Below are 17,198 nucleotides of genomic sequence, written 5' to 3'. Positions count from 1 at the left end.
TAATTTAAATTTATTTATACTGACACCTTATGTTCTGTTCTGAGACCAGTGCAGACAAACAGCACACTGGAGGTTAAGTCATTCACTAAAGAGGGAGCAAAGGAGCATCCTATAACTTTCTATGCAGCTAAGTGCATTCACTCCTAAAATCCAACTAAAATTCCAGTTCAGGCTGCAGATTATGTTTGAACCACTCAACATGTTTGGCAGACATGGGATAATGGTAATCAGTTCACAGATTCAGAATTTATAATGTATAATTTTATTTTAACATGGTTGGCAGTTATTGAATGACACTGGCCATTACTTTGATTTAAAATTAATTATGTTAATGTTGGATGTAATGTCTGTAATGTCTCAAAAACATTAATAACCAACACTCCTGGAAACATAATAAACAATTTGATTAAAAAAAATCGGACTTTCTATAGCTTTGTATTATTTACAATTTCACAACTTAGTCCCGCTGTCCACATATGTTGCCATCAATTTTTTGGAAAACTATTTGCTCTAGAATTTATTGATTTTTTATTATTATTTTTTATTTTTTTTGCATGTTTATTAGGTGCTACTAGTTGCAAATCAAAAAGGGAAATGGACAATGCACACAGCAATTCCAGGAAAACAGGCCTCAGGAGGTTAACACTAAGTTTGTCTTGAGCTGTACTAACACTGGGGTGTGCTGGTAAATCAAACTTCCAGAACCTTGTGTAGAAATCTAAACAAATGATAACAGGGTTGAAATGAAGTGTTTATTATTATTATTATTATTATTATTATTATTATTATTATTGTGATACAGTATATAAACACCATTCCAGACTTTGACTAGTCTACAGTATTTGGAGGATGTAGAAGTGCTATAATCAACAAGTGGTGGCCACATATTTACACATACACTACACATATAGTATCTATACACAGAAAAACAAATTTTCATAATCATTTGAAACATTTTTTACTCACTTAACCTCAAACTTTGTCCAGCTGGGGAAAGTCTTTAGTGGTTGATTAATGTCTCTGATTCTATACCCCAGGAGACAGTGGTGTATCTAGGGAAGCCTCATATTCCATTAAAAAATTGCACTTTTGCACACACCACTTTATGTTTTTTTTTTTCGCGTCACGTGACTGAATGCGATGCAACATGTTGGAAAAACGTGACAGCGAATGATATCAGTGAGTAATAACATACATTTCCTCACATAAGGAGCTAAGAGCTTGTGATATTTATTTAAAATCAATATCCACTTTTGTTGTATAGAAAAGAGCTTCTTGAATATTCAAGATCTTTTGTGTCTCACTTAAAAAAAATAATACTGGGTTGGAATGGTGTGGGGGTGAGTAAATGATCATTTTTGGGTGAACTATTTTAATGGTGAACTTGTTCAATTGACACTATATAATAATAAAAGAAATAAAATAAAAAAAATGCAATAAAGTAGTCCATGACAACCCTGGGACATTTCAATAGATTCACATGTCCTCATGGGCTCACATAGACAGACTGAATCTGTCCTTTCTATCACTGAGTTTGTAGATAGGACAAAATATGTTGTCATAAGAGGTTGTGTGGGTTAACTATAACAAAATGTTATTACTTAACTTGCAGTTTATCCTATGTTAATATGATATTAATGACAAAACAGGACTTAATACTTGAATAGAGCATAAAGAGGCATGTTTATAAGCATTCAGTGAGAACAGCTATATTCTCCCTCATCTATCACTGTAAAACTTAAAAGATACTCGAGGCAACATTTGGGGTTGATCAGCTGCCACACAGGCAGAACCCTCTGGAGATCCCATCAGCAACCATATCACCTTGGAGCTCTAGACTGCCTGAAGCTAAGCAGGGTTGAGCCTGGTCAGTACCAGGATGGGAGACCTCCTGGGGAAAACTAAGGTTGCTGCTGGAAGAAGTGTTAGTGAGGCCAGCAGTAGGTGCTCACCCTGTGGACTGTGTGGGTCCTAACACCCCAGTATAGTGATGGGGACACTATACTGTAAAAAGGCACTATCCTTTGGATGAGACGAAACTGAGGTCCTGACTCTCTGTGGTCATAAAAAAAAAATCACAGGGCACTTCTCTCAAAGAGTAGGGGTGTAACTCCGGTGTCCTGGCCAAATTCCCCCATCGGCCCTTATCAATCATGGTCTCCTAATAATCCCCATCCCTGAATTGGGTAAATCACTGTACTCTCTCCTCTCCACCAACAGTTGGTGTGTGGTGAGCGTACTGGTGCACTATGGCTGCTGTCGCACCATCCAGGTGGATGCTGCACACTGGTGGTGGGTGAGGAGAGTCCCCTGTTCAGTATGTAAAGCGCTTTGAGTGTACTGTCAGAAAAGTCTATATAAATATAACATTCAATCATTCATTCATCCCTAAAAAAAAACCTTTCAGTTCTCTGTGAAATTGACTCTAATTTTGTTTCATGAACACTAAGTACTGTCAACAGTTCCTTCAGTGTCCCCATCATAAAACTCAGAGGCTCTTAAAATACATCTTGAAGTTCCTTGAGTACATAAATAGGATATTTGAGGCTCCTTAAAAGGGTGTCTGGAGGATCTACAGAGGTTCCACTGGTCCGGCAGCCGAGGAACCCCTAATGGTGACTTAATTTTTATTTTTATTTTTTTTGTGTATAACTACGGATACCCACTTAAATAAGTTTCTTTGAGAGGCCTACACGTCACGCACATATTCTGAAGGCTGTATACATGTATACTATTCTCCTACTGTTCTCTGTGCTGGATACATGAACACTTTAGATGGATGTTGACTTGTGAGAACTGAATGCTGAATATTAATGATCTGCTTCTACCTCTCATCTCTTTCTTTTTATCCATCTTTCTGTTTCTCTAAGATAGAACTGCTGCTCTGTTGGTCAAATAAATAAAAACAATCTTTCAGATGGCACCACCAAAATATATAAATAATTACCTACAAAATCAAATAATACAATTATGCTAATGTGTCCTTTCTATAACAGTTTTATAGAGAGAGAGAGAGAGAGAGAGAGGAGTGCCTCCAGGCTAATTTTCTGCTCTCAGGTGTTGAGTCAGTGTTTTACATTTTTCAGTTTTTTCCACTGACATGCAGTCCGCTGGGATACCTCAGCTTTTCACTCCTCCATGCCTAATTCACTTTGATAAAAGCCATTAATTTTGCATGAGGCACACATGCACGCAAGAGTGCACACACACGCAGCTGTTTATCAGGTCTTGATGTTTTTTTACTGGATGAATTTAGGGTTTTAATGAGCTCATTAAAAGATTTTGGTCAGTGTTAATTGCATGTCCTATGTATGTTTTAGGTGTAATTTCTGGAGAGGAGCGCTATCGGTTAGCATTTCCATTAATCTCAAAGGCAGTTGGTCAGTTGGTGCACACAGGGAAAGATATCCATCTATTTCATGCTTTTAAGAGTCCTATAAATGTCTGTATGCGGTATGATAATAAATATAAATTCAGTGAGAATACACAGCTGCTTTTCAAATGTCATCAATCGAGAAAGATGCTTTTTGTAATTCCAACATCTATCAGCAGGGGCTAAATGGGCCATACTAACCAGCCTAACATTGACTCCTTGTTTTAGAGATCTTGGATTTGAACAAACCTTTGCTCTGTTTCCTTTTTCAGCACTAGATGGCGGCAGATGTATATTTATTCATCTCAGCAAGAAAAAAAGAAAAGAATATATAGAATTTGTCAATAGTCGAGGAGTTAAACAGACAGTAAAAATGGAAAGAGGGAATGAAGCAAAGTCAAGTGTTTTAAATTTGCATCTTAGTAGTGTCACTAACATTCGCAAACATCTCTCAGACACGAATACACGCATGTGACAGCTGTGTCCATTAATCCTTCTACCAAAACTGGAGTCACTTCCCCATCTGTCTTTCCTCCACTGTCATCTAACTCTATTTATTTGTATCTCTTTTCTATCATCTTCTCCACCCATCACCTATCCCAAACAGAACCCTTTCTGCCTTCTCCATCCCTTGCCCTCATCTGTCTTTCAGTTGGTGCATCGGTTTCAGCTGTCAATTATTCTGCTGTTTTCTCACTCCTCTTTGTTTTTTATTCCTTTCTCAGACCCTTATTTTTTTAATTTCTTCTTTTTTGTCAGTTGCTATATTCCATCAACAATTTCTGTCCATCATTAATTATCATTTAAACTAGGGTTGTACAAAACTACCAATTTTCATAATCAACTAGTTGTTTGGTTGTTTGAAGGACTAGTGGAATAGTCAGTGTTGAGGATAATAATGTAGAATTAGGTTCCTTTGTTCACGTGACCCCTATCAGACGCTTTTTAGAGGTATATACAGAAGCTAAGTGCAGCACTTCAACATGGTGACTAATGGATATTTAAAAAATAAATAGGCTAAAATAACTATAACATCTTAATGCACAAAGTTATCAATGTAATAAAAGTAAGAAATAAGAAAAGCTCCAATATAGAGCGGCACAAAACCGCTTATGTGCATCCTGAATGCAGAATGACGCTTCAATGTAACCTGAATGCTTCAGGGCGATCCTCGCTGCATATTCAAAAGTGCAGAACTGCAAAATAATATTGTGTATATCTAGTTCACGACATCAAGAAGTTTAAACCTTTTTTTACTGCAACTGTTTATTTAGGCAGTGTCAGACAGAAGCAAAAGACTTTAATCTCTTCATTTGACCTCACAAATATGGGAAAATTTCTTACAGCAGAGGATTTCATGTCCGACAGTGATCGTTTTTAAATGTATTATTGATACAGTGCTTTGCTGTAACAACAGCACATAAAAAGACTAAACCTAAAGCATTAAAGAGATCCACTGTTATTCACTGTTAAGCACAGCAAGCTATTATCACACAAAAAAAGCTCTCCAAGAAGTTACATCTCTCAGTTAATTTGAGAACTGCATCTCCCATTAAAACTACCACCACTAAAAATATTAATGTTAATAATGCATGGACCCACTGATTAAAACCCTTGGTTTATACAGTTCACAGTATTTGATTTTAACCAGTCCAGTTATTGAACAATCTCACATTCATTCAAATTCCTTTCTGTTTATCTGAATTTCAGGTTAAAATACAGAGAGATGGAAAGCAGATTTTATACTGTACCAGGAAGCACTATTCACAGACAGTTACACAAACCAGGCACCCCTTCCCAAGCCAGTGATGGACACCATTCAACCGACCCCACACATTGCATATTTTCCACCTCTCTATTTCCATTCATCATTCTCTATCCATCTATAATCGCTCTTCTATTCAGTCTTTCACTATAAACTAAAGCACATTAGCAACAGCTTTCAGACTTAACATGGCTGAGAGTGCTGATCACTTACTATTCATTAAAATTCATAAAATGCTTTTACATTATATATGGTCTTTTCTTTTTTATCTTTTCCATTTCAACAAAACGAATGTCTAAATAACATCCCAAAATAATGTGCTATATTTGAGTAAGTGCTTTTCATCTCAATTTACCCTTCCCTCTCCATCTGTTCTTCTTCTCTTGTTTCCCTTAAATCAGGGGTATTCAATTAAAGTTCCAAGAGGTCCGTTCTCTAAATTTCCTTCCCAGCAAAGGTCCAGACAATAACTTACATGGTGTTAATAGTCAGTATAGCTATGAAATGACATAAGGAATGCTCATTTTTTAAAATAATTTTAAATTTCCAAGTAGGCAGTAATACATTTTTTTAAAAATAAAATAAAATAAAAAACATTAAAATCAAAACAGTCTCTTTAAAACTGGACAAGGATTAGGACATTGGGGCTCCAGAGACAAAGCCAAAGTAGTGGGGTTTTGTGGATCTTCTACCAAAAGATTTCAATGAGTTCATCAATCGAGAGCACTTTGTTATAAATATTAAAAGATAAAATCAGCTGTTCATTTTGAAACCGAATGACAACAGTCCAGTATTTGTGTTTGAATATTTTTATATACTCAAGGGGCATAGAAGGCCTTGTGACTATTAAGGAAATATATTGTTTGGGGGTTCAGGGGTATCCCCTGAGAGAAAATTTTGAAAGTGTAAAATTCTGAAAGGACCATTTTTATATTTTACTTAAAATGAAAATCTACCAACAACAATGTACAGCACAGTAGTGAAGCTTAAAAATACTGTTAGCTAAATTTAAGTAGGTCTATAAATGGTCAGACTATCAAATAATGGAAACGTTCTCATGAGAACTCCACTCAACTGCTAGTAAAATCAAATTGTTGGTTGTTTTTCCTTGCTATTTATGAGAGAGATGATCTTTGATTAATTTTCACAAAAATAACTTGTTTGTGAAAGGCTCGAAACATGATGATTAATAAAGCTAATTTTAGACTGAAAAAATTTTATTGTTTAAAGGCGCTCTGGAAGCACATTGTCCTGTCACAAACCTGGTTTAGCTGAATGGTCAGATTCATTTCAGACACATGAAGTTGAATTCACTTCGCTTCATTCTCGTTTTCTGCAGTGTGTTTTACGAAAAATGCCAGTATCCATCTATATTGCTGCTCACTATATTTCTCTGCTATGGTCCACTGTCGTTAAAATAACCATGTCTGCAACTCTGCGCGCAGCACGCGAAAGGGTATAAATGAAGCATGTTCTGTAAAAGAGAAAAGTATTCAAGGATACAGCGCTGAAAGATCAATGCTATCTGCATCCGAGCGCTTGCGCTGTACACAGCTCCGTTGTTTTGTCAGGCTGATCACTTGAAGTATAGAAACAGTGAGATGGGGCAGAAAATGTCAAGATGTCTCGCGGTCCAGATGGAACCAAGCCGAGGTCCGGACCTGGATCGTGGTCTACTATTTGGTGACCGCTGCCTTAAATTATTTCTCTATTTCTATCGGCCTAACTACATGTTGCACATTTGAGATTTTCTTTACAATATGTAACAATATTTAAAACAGTTACAACATTCACAACAATACAAAATATTCTGGATTCTGTAGCCCACTTTTGCATGGCAGATGGACCGCTTGCCCCTCTCTCTGTCCCCTTCCTCCTCTATCATTGTTTCCCCGGACTGATAAGTAAGTGCTGAATCTATGTTCTTAATCGTTTTATTGATTACTCGTTTTTAATACTGACTGAGTGATAGAGTCTTTCACAGCCCACCATATTGATCTCATGTGTGTCTGGATAAAAGGACACCTGTGTTTCATTATAACGACATTCATTTAGGCTGAAGGTTTACCAACATAATAATATGTTTGGTAATAAGTGGATAATGCATCAGAAAGTTTGTTTGATTTTTGTTTTTTTGTACTGGTAAGCTGTAAAACAGCCTGATTTTATTATATCTCCAACAAATGCACACAAATCAAATCTATTGGAAAATAGAAGCTCACCTCTGAATGGAGTGCTGCTTTTGCCTTCAATTAGCTTCTTGCATGTAGAAGGCCCAGAGGGATCAAACACTGTTCTCAGTTTAGCATTAATGTAGCTGAAGAGGACCTATATCAAAGACAGCAGCCCCACACATAAAATCATTTTTACCTAACCATAGTGACGTCAGCACTCGGTTTCCTGCTGTCAAGAACACATATTTATCTTTCACCTATTCCAGCACCATTTTCACCACATGCAAACAGCAGCAGAGAATGTTGCCAGCTTTGCACTAGTACAAATAAAATCTGCATCCATTCTCTATTAACACAATTTTCTATTTCAATTTATTTGAACCAGTGAATATGGGAAACTTTGATATATTGATGAGTTTGTTTTTGTCACTGTATTTTTAGGGGCATGTTTACTTAAGATGAATCAGCCTCTGATGAGAAAACATTACACCAAACTGAGTCGAACATGTAAACTTTGAGTTTCCCAAGCACAAGACGTGTGTATGTGTGTGTTTGTCTGGTGTGCACCATGAAGGAATGCCGGAAGGGAACTTGTAGCCCAAAGATACAAAAAACCTGTCACACACTTTTCTTCAATAACATAAAATACCCAGAATATTTTCTCGAGACTTAGGCCTAACACAACTATACAAGTGTTCAACAAAAGGTTGGGCTGGAGTGATTAGAAATACTTTAGAGAACATTTCAACACAAACATGCACATGAGCAGTACATGAAAACGTGCAAAGCACAGACACCACCTGTCATCTGCTGTTTATAATGGTACTTATAGAAATTCAGATTTTTAAAAAGCACTTTCCATAGTAATATCACAGAGCATATGCAGAACACTGGGGCACTTTAAAGGCAACTTTACACTGTCAGAGTGACATGAGAACATGCTTTACATTTCACAAACAAGGTAATTTAGAAATCTTTAAAATAAAGCAGAAGTAAATAGATCAATACACGAAAGACTCAGTGAATGAAGTATGCTTTAATACCACTTCTATATTGAATACTCCAATACTACTGGTACCGTACTCTGTAAAATGTAGTAACCTCCAATTGTTACATTTAGGAGCTATTTCTACTTGATCAAACGGTTAAAATTAGCTTTGATGTAAGCTAATGTATTCAGGTTGATTCAGAGATGTTAATAATGTTTATGACTTGAATGAAACCAGTTAATTTACATGATACCACATGAAGCATATTTTTAGGTTAACATTGTTTTTAGTGTAGATCTTTGACCTTAATACTTATTTCACTTGTGCCAAACAACTGCAGCCAAATGTACATATTTGGCAATTGAGCAAAATATTAGAATGCCTTACAAAAATCTCCATAAAAGTTATATATTGAAATTCAAGAGAGAATGAAAACATCACAAAAACACTGATTAACTTGAAAAAAAAAGGCTTTCTGGTTTACTTCAAACTTAAAAACTTCAGTAGGGTTTCCAATAAATAAGGTTTGCAAAGGTTGCAATTTTAAACCCAAACAGGGGTGACCTGGGAGTGAACTATCATTATTAGGCTATAGAGAAAACCTCCTAAACTCAGGTTACACCAGTGGGAATGTCCATACTATTGGGTTGATTCCAGAAAGCCTTGCAAGAGCTGCATGCGATGTTCACACATTGTGTTTATTTTGAGTACTACAGAAACCTTACACCTACCACTAAACCTAACCCTAACATTAACCCTACCACTAAATCTAACCCTAAACCTAATCTTAGCAACAGCAAATGAGACTTTCACAAGGCTGCGGGGGTGTTACCTTCTAGACACAACCCTGCAATTGGCAACAGCGCCTGACTACGTTTTCAGCCATATTGGTAGAAAATGTTCAAATCAAAGTGTTTTTCCCATAAGTCTTCATAAAACAGTTCTAAGACATGAACCAAACCAACCAGCTATGAGGTGAATCACAAGATTACAAGCTTTGATCTGAAGCAAACAAAAAGATGAAAGTACATTATTATGTACTTAACATCTTTTATGTGAGAATGAACTACAATCCTATGAAGCATTGCGAATGATGTAATCAAATGAATAACTATAGAAAAATATAAAACTATTGGTTTAAATTTGTTGACTATAAGTATAGAAACAATATATTTTATTTTTATTGCAAAATATTTGCAAATATACCAGTAGTTTGAGAGTGTATGAAAAAAGACTCGATTGCATAATTCACAGTGAGTCATGGAAGTGGGCGGTCACTGCAGAGCTGGATCTTTCTCTGCTGGATCATGGGTACTGTAGTTCTTCACCAGGAATTCTACTATTAAACACGTTACAATTACGTTAAAATTAAGCATACTGATGGCTTTATCAGAGGCGTATGCCATCAACAAACAACCTTGGAGCTCACGGTAGGTCTATCTTTAAAGGTTTTTTAAGTTATTGTTAAAAAATCAATTCCCAATTTTACCATTCTTTACATTTGGTAAAATTGTTCAAGGAAGAGAAAGTTTGGTAAATTGATGAGAAAGCAGAAGCTGCCAGGAGCAGTAAGTAACCAGGCACTACCAGGGTCTGCAAATTACTCTACTAAAGGAAGTAAGGAAAGAGATAGAACATCATTTAAAAATTCATTCACACACTCCTGCTATATAAAAGTAATCCCATCCATGCCCAAATATATCCTATACATCATCTTTAATGGAAGTAGAGATAACCTTAAGCCTCTTTTTGTCCTTTTGGAAAGATATATGTTTGAGACTTGGAAAAGAATGCCCACATACACCCTTGAGACTCAGAGAGGGCATCATAATAAGTGCACTGCTAGAGCAAGAAGAGAGCTGATACATGCCTAGGGCTCAGCTATGTGAGTAATGTCAAGGTTTTTCCGCTATCTCTCCTTACTGCATGGGAAACTACCTCCATACTCTAACAAATACTGTTGGAAAACCGTTACACTCCCAGTACTGACTAAAAATTACTATGCAGCCTGATGGTTTGGGTGTCACAGCAAATTCTTCTCATCACTTACAGTATCTAATTAAAACAGAATAAACTCATCACGAAAGAGGCTAATTAAAGAAATGTCTCATTTGAAGCAGCAAATTCAGATAATTTAGCTAATATTCAAGCCTAATTTGATAACATTCTGCAACAAACCCTAACACAGCACGGACTGTAAAGGAGGGCTGAGGAGGTCTTGCGCTCACTGCATCATTAAAGAGCAAATTGAGTGCACATACATACATATAGTACACGCACACACACACATTTTCAATTAGCAGTTTCTAGGAGCAATTCCCAAGAAACCAAGCCTCCATACTCCCTCCTATGACCAAATGGGATTGTGGGTAAGAAAATGTGTCCCATGAAGCTTTGCATGCATTGTGGGTAGAACTTCCGGTTAAGCGTAAACAATCGTTAAGTACTAGGAGAAGCAATCTATCTACAGGAGTCTGCAGTTGCGTGTAAGTGTGTTTATTTCATTGTTTTACTTTGTTGAAGAGTGGTATTCATTGCTAGACTTGTGCTGTTTGTTTACTATCTTGAACTTGTGCTGTTTGTTTACTGTCTTGAACTCGTGTCACTTAAACGTAGGTTGGTGTGTGTGTGCTATATTGTTTTGACTTGTCCCAGGTTATTCACTGCTAGATTTAGCGTTGGTTGTCCAGTGTGTGTAAAACTATCTATCGTGGTTTTTAGTGTTTATAAACAGTGCTTCACTTGTTTTAGGGTATTATTTATTGCTAAAGTGCAGCATAATTTATTTGCGGTGCACGGAATTCGCGCTTTTCACCTTGCGCGACCCTTAGTTTCTGTTGACCACGTGACTAGCTTTGTTGTGCTAAGTAGCATTAAGGCGTGTCCTGCTTTTTCATTGAACGGCTCGTTATCATCGTGTATATATTTGACTTGAATGCTGACACGGCAGCGGAAGTGGTAGCCCTCGTGTAGAGCCCTCCTCATGTGAAGACCTACTTGTGTAAAGACCAATGAGTCTACCTGTGCGAGTCCACCGTGCAAGGACACCGACAAGGTGCCACTCACCATAGCACTTAAGTATCTTGTTATTGTATCTCTTTTATTATTTTCCTTCTATATACTAACATGTCTACTTCACGAATAACACATGCCTTCAAGCACATCCCTGTTATCTGTTACAGACCGTTTACAAGATATCGATGCAAGAGCAAACACAACCCACACAACCTACGGCCACTTTGCACTTCAGCACCTGCTCTGCTCTCTTTCTCAGTGGGACTCTGGAACTGCCAGTCAGCTGTGAACAAAGCTGACTTCATTCCAGCCTTTGCCACACAGTTCACCCTCAGCATCCTGGCACTGACAGAAACATGGATACGTCCAGAGGATACAGCAACACCTGCTGCTCTCTCACACACCTCGACACACCGGTAGGGGTGGGGGAACAGGTTTGCTCATTCATAACGACTGGACTTTTTCACCACACTCTTCACTATGTAACAACACTAGTTTTGAATTCCATGCTATTACTACAATGCAACCCACAAAAATAAATGTTGTTGTAATCTATCGCCCTCCAGGTCAGCTGACAAACTTTCTTGAGGAGTTGGATGTCCTGCTGTCCTCCTTGCCAGAGGATGGTAGGCCACTTGTGGTTCTTGGTGATTTCAACATACACCAAGACAAGCCCCAGGCCACTGAATTGAATACTCTCCTGACCTCATTTGACTTGCAACCAGCTGGACCTCATCTTTACATGTAACTGTACCAACTCAATTATTCTTGTTACTCCTTTACATGTCTCTGATCACTACTTTGTTCAATTCAACATGACCCTCCCATCAACATTAAAACAGACTCCACCTTTGGTTTCCTTTCGCCGTAACCTCTGTTCCCTCTCACCCTCTCACCTTTCCACTGCTGTCTCTACCTCTCTTCCTACACAAAATGTATTAACCACGCTTAATGTAAACACTGCCACAGACACACTAAGCTCTACTTTAACAACCTGTCTAGACAGCATCTGTCCTATCTCCTCTAGGCCAGCACGTGCTACACCACCCAGCCCCTGGCTCTCTGACGTCCTTCGTGAACATCGGACTGACCTCAGGGCAGCTGAGAGGAGATGGCAGAAATCTAAAGATCCAGCAGATCTAGGTAAATACAGTATCAGTCCCTGCTTGCAACTTTTTCAGATAACGTTAAATCTGCAAAAACCTCCTATTACCAGAACAAGATCAACAGCACCACAGACACTCACAGCTTGTTTAGAACATTCAACACACTTCTCTGCCCTCCCCCTCCACCACCTGACACATCACTGACAGCAGATGTCTTTGCCACATTTTTACTAATAAGGTTACAACCATCAGCAATACATTCTCAGCACCACACCCTGTCAAACACCTGTCTCCTGTATGCAACTCTTCTGTCTCTATGCTCTCTCCTGACTCGGAGGACTCTAAACTCCTCCTCTCCAACCACCCCACCACCTGTTCCCTTGACCCCATTCCTTCTCACCTTCTCCAGGCCATTTCTCCATCCATCCTACCTGCACTCACACACATAATTAACACATCTCTACTTACTGACACTTTTCCCACTACATTTAAGCAGGCTCGAGTAACCCCGCTGCTGAAGAAACCCGCACTTAATCCCACACATATAGAACACTACAGACCAGTCTCTCTCATCCCATTCATGGCAAAAACACTTGAAAGGGCAGTTTTCAATCAAATATCTGCCTATCTCTCACAGAACAAGCTGCTGGATGACAATCAGTCAGGCCTCAAAAGTGGACTCTCCACTAAGACTGCCCTGCTGTCTGTCACTGAGTTGCTGAGACAGGCGAAAGCTGAATCCAGATCATCAGTCCTGATTCTGCTGGACCTTTCTGCAGCCTTTGACATAGTCAACCATCAGATCTTAATCTCTACCCTTTCCTCGCTGGGCATCACAGGAACTGTGCTTGGCTGGTTTAATTCCTATCTCTCAGGTAGGTCCTTCAAGGTAGCCTGGAGAGGTGAGGTATCCAAGCCACATCAGCTACTTACTGGGGTACCTCAGGGATCAGTGCTTGGGACACTTCTCTTCTCTATATACACAACATCACTGAGACCCATCATTCAGGCACATGGTTTCTCTTACCACTGCTACGCTGATGACAAGCAACTCTACTTGTCTTTCCAGCCCAACGACACCACAGTGACTGCTCGAATTTCTGCCTGCCTGGCGGACATCTCGGCCTGGATGAAGAAGCACCACCTACAACTCAACCCAGCCAAGACTGAACTCCTTGTCTTTCCAGCCAACCCTGCTGTTGAACACAACATCACCGTGCAGCTGGGTGCAACTACAGTAACACCTTCCAAATCGGTCAGAAATCTAGGGGTAACCATCGACAACAGACTCAATTTCACAGACCACATCTCAAAGACCACAAGATCATGTAGATTTACACTCCACAACATCAGGAAGATAAGACCCTTCCTCTCTGAACATGCCACACAACTGCTTGTCCAGTCACTTGTCATAACTAGACTGGACTACTGTAACGCTCTCATTGCAGGCCTTCCTGCATGTGCAATTAGGCCCCTGCAAATGATCCAGAATGCAGCAGCACGTCTGGTCTTTAATGAACCAAAGACAGCACGTTACACCACTCCTTGTCTCTCTCCACTAGCTGCCGGTTGATGCACTTATCAAATTCAAGGCTCTGATGCTGGCATACAGAACAGTCACTGGGTCTGCTCCAGCATACCTAAAATAATTTATGCAGAGCTACGCGCCCACTAGAAGCCTGCGGTTGGCTAAGGAATGTCGCCCTGTTGTACTAACACAAAGAGTGTTAATGATTATGGGTTTCAGGATGATGGTCAAATATCACAAATCGATGCATTTTAGATATTTTGTTGAGTTTTTAACCATCGATGGAAGAACCTGAGCAGACTAACCTGAAAAGCTATGCAGCCTATTAGCACCTTCACAGCTGTAAAGTTGGACATGTGTTGAGAACTAGATAATTATGTTTATTTTAAAGCATATACTGAGTCAGAACCTGAAGAGTTTGTTGTACCGAGATTATGTACTTATTGCAGATACAGGGGAGGTCCAGAGAGTAGCATGCTCATGTATTGCAGGACTCAGGCGATGAGTCTGTCATGCTGCCATTTTTCGGATAAAATACAATAATTTTTTTGGGAGATGACTGTGTAGTAAACTCTATCTAGCTTTATAATTGTTAGTTTAGGATCATAATATCTGTACCAAAATGCTATAACATACATGAAATGTTTTAATATTGACTGAACAACTGATCCTGTTGATAGATTGAATTTATTGTTCTTGTGTAGGAAATAATGATGTATTAGCAGCCACACAATAAACTGTACCCAGGGTTGGGGAGTAACAAAATACATGTAATGGGATTACGTATTTAAAATACAAAATATAAGTAACTGTATTCCAATACAGTTACAATTTAAATCATTGGTATTTAGAATACAGTTACATTCAAAAAGTATTTTGATTACTGAAGAGATCTTTGCATTTTATTGTGATTTGTTTCATTTAATATTTAGTCCTTTCATATTGAACATTTTATACATATAAATGATGCGATCCAAAGTGCAATTGAACAGCGGTGAAACACTTTCTTATGATGTGTTACAGTCATACGAGCAGACGAAATTGTGTAAATTGTCAGCTTTACGCTAAGCTAAAATGCTATTCTAGCCATTTCACATGCATGTTACCAGGCACAATCATATTTTTTTATCAAGAAAATTCACGTTGGATCATAATTTTTTCTAGTAAGACCTTTGATATTAGGGCAAAAATCTTATTCTTGATAATAATTTTTGTATTGTTTTCCTGTAAAAATATCTAAAAATCTTTAAAACAAGATCAATTTGATTTATCTTGTTTTAGAAACAACACTGCATAAGATATTTAGGTTTTTCAGAGAATATATTTTTAACATGTGTATTTTGTCTTACTGTATTGGCAGAGTTTTTATAGTCAAAACAAGTGAAAAAAATCTGCCAGTGCTGAAGAAGTAATCCAAAGTATATAGAATACGTTACTGACCTTGAGTAATCTAACGGAATACGTTACAAATTACATTTTACAGCATGTATTCTGTAATCTGTAGTGGAATACATTTCAAAAGTAACCCTCCCAACCCTGACTGTACCGTACAAAAAGAAATACACGCAATAAAAATAAACATATTTATTTGGACATACATTATAAACATTGTACACAAAAGTTCAATGTATTCTCTGTAAAGCAAACAGTATGTATTATTAAAAGCACTTTAATTGATAATTAATGTCCACACTGTTTTCCAAATCACCTTTTCCCCTTAAGGGTAGACAAGCACATTCGGCAAAGAAACTCTAAAGAAAGTTAATTGTAGGCAGGAAAAATGCAGGGCAGAGGTATATCAGAATACAGTTAATTTCAAATGTGATAAAACATCTCACTACTGTACTTGTCTCATCTAATAATTATGTTTTTTCACTGTAGAATTTATCCATTTAGCATCACAGCATTAAAACAGCTGAAAACATCGTCACTACTCAGCCAGTTTAGGAAAAACACCGCTCCTTGGTAATAATGCCATTTCAAAACATGTGAAGCATTCACAGAAAAAGATGCTAAATAGAAATGAACAAATGCAAAATTTCTAATGAACTTTCAGCACATGTACACACACCCAATAACGCTATCGTTTATATGTAATACATTGTGCTTCGTTTCTGGACTATCGTAGCCAGGCCGTAACGGTGGATAATATAAGTAGTCCCCGCTGTTGACTTCTTCCCAATAAAGTGAAAAGAGTACACAAACAAATGATTCCAAGCTTTTTCAAACAGATGTTCCTGATGTAGATGTAGGCAGCCGATGGAAGAAGCAGCATCTGGGACTGGAGCGCTTTGTGAGTGGTTTCTGATCATAACATTGCTTTTTTAGACAAAACTTTAGTTTCACTTGATTATTAGGATAATCATTAACTGCACACATTGTCCAGGAAATCTTTTAAGACAGCTTACAACATATAAAAAGCAAGAATCTAACCACATGACATGCAAGCAAGCAGTGACTGGCTACACACAAAACGCCAACCAATCGCACTTCTGCTAGCCAACTGGAAATTCCGCCCACCTTGCGAAATACAGTGGACTAGTTGAGAATATTGTGGATAGAGAGAAGATCAAACAATTTCATGACTGATAATACAGCATTCGATGTTAAGACATCGTGTGGGCAGCAGCACTGTAAACACTTACCTGAGGTTATATTTCCCAATAATTTAGTCATCTGGTTATTTGCATCATGATGCAAGAGAGCAGTAGATGTTTACAGAAGAGATTTCACCGCAGGAATGTGACCTTTGTCCAAAAATATAATTCAACTCAAATATAACTCAGTTACACCAAGCAAACACGTTTTATGTTTGTGTGAGAGAAATCTCTCAGACACCTGTGCCGATACAACAGCAGCCCAACACAGGCATGTGGTGGCACATCCAGGCAGATTGCACAGCTGCCCCCTGTTCTAGAGAAACTCCCTCACATATCCTGTAAATAACCCTCAGTTATTTAAATAGTTTTAGTTCTGGGGGGTTATTGTATTAATATAGCATTTAAAGCCACAAGATAACTGTTTTGTTGATTTTCTCACTTTTTGAGTTATTTCGCCATTTGGGACTTTTATTTTGACGTGCTGTTCCTCCAAAGACAGGGAGAGTGAATGGAGGAGAGAGCTATTAACACACGCACACACCTAACAGCTAATGAGCCTACAGTGTAGTTTAAAGAGTTTGGAAGTGAAATTTTGTGCATTTTAAGGGTTTTGTTTTGTTTTTTTGATAGTACCTGGCTGATAAGGGC

Source organism: Myxocyprinus asiaticus, chromosome 16 (genome assembly GCF_019703515.2).
Source record: "Myxocyprinus asiaticus isolate MX2 ecotype Aquarium Trade chromosome 16, UBuf_Myxa_2, whole genome shotgun sequence".
Taxonomy (NCBI): domain Eukaryota; kingdom Metazoa; phylum Chordata; class Actinopteri; order Cypriniformes; family Catostomidae; genus Myxocyprinus; species Myxocyprinus asiaticus.
Note: the sequence above shows the minus strand (reverse complement) of the source record.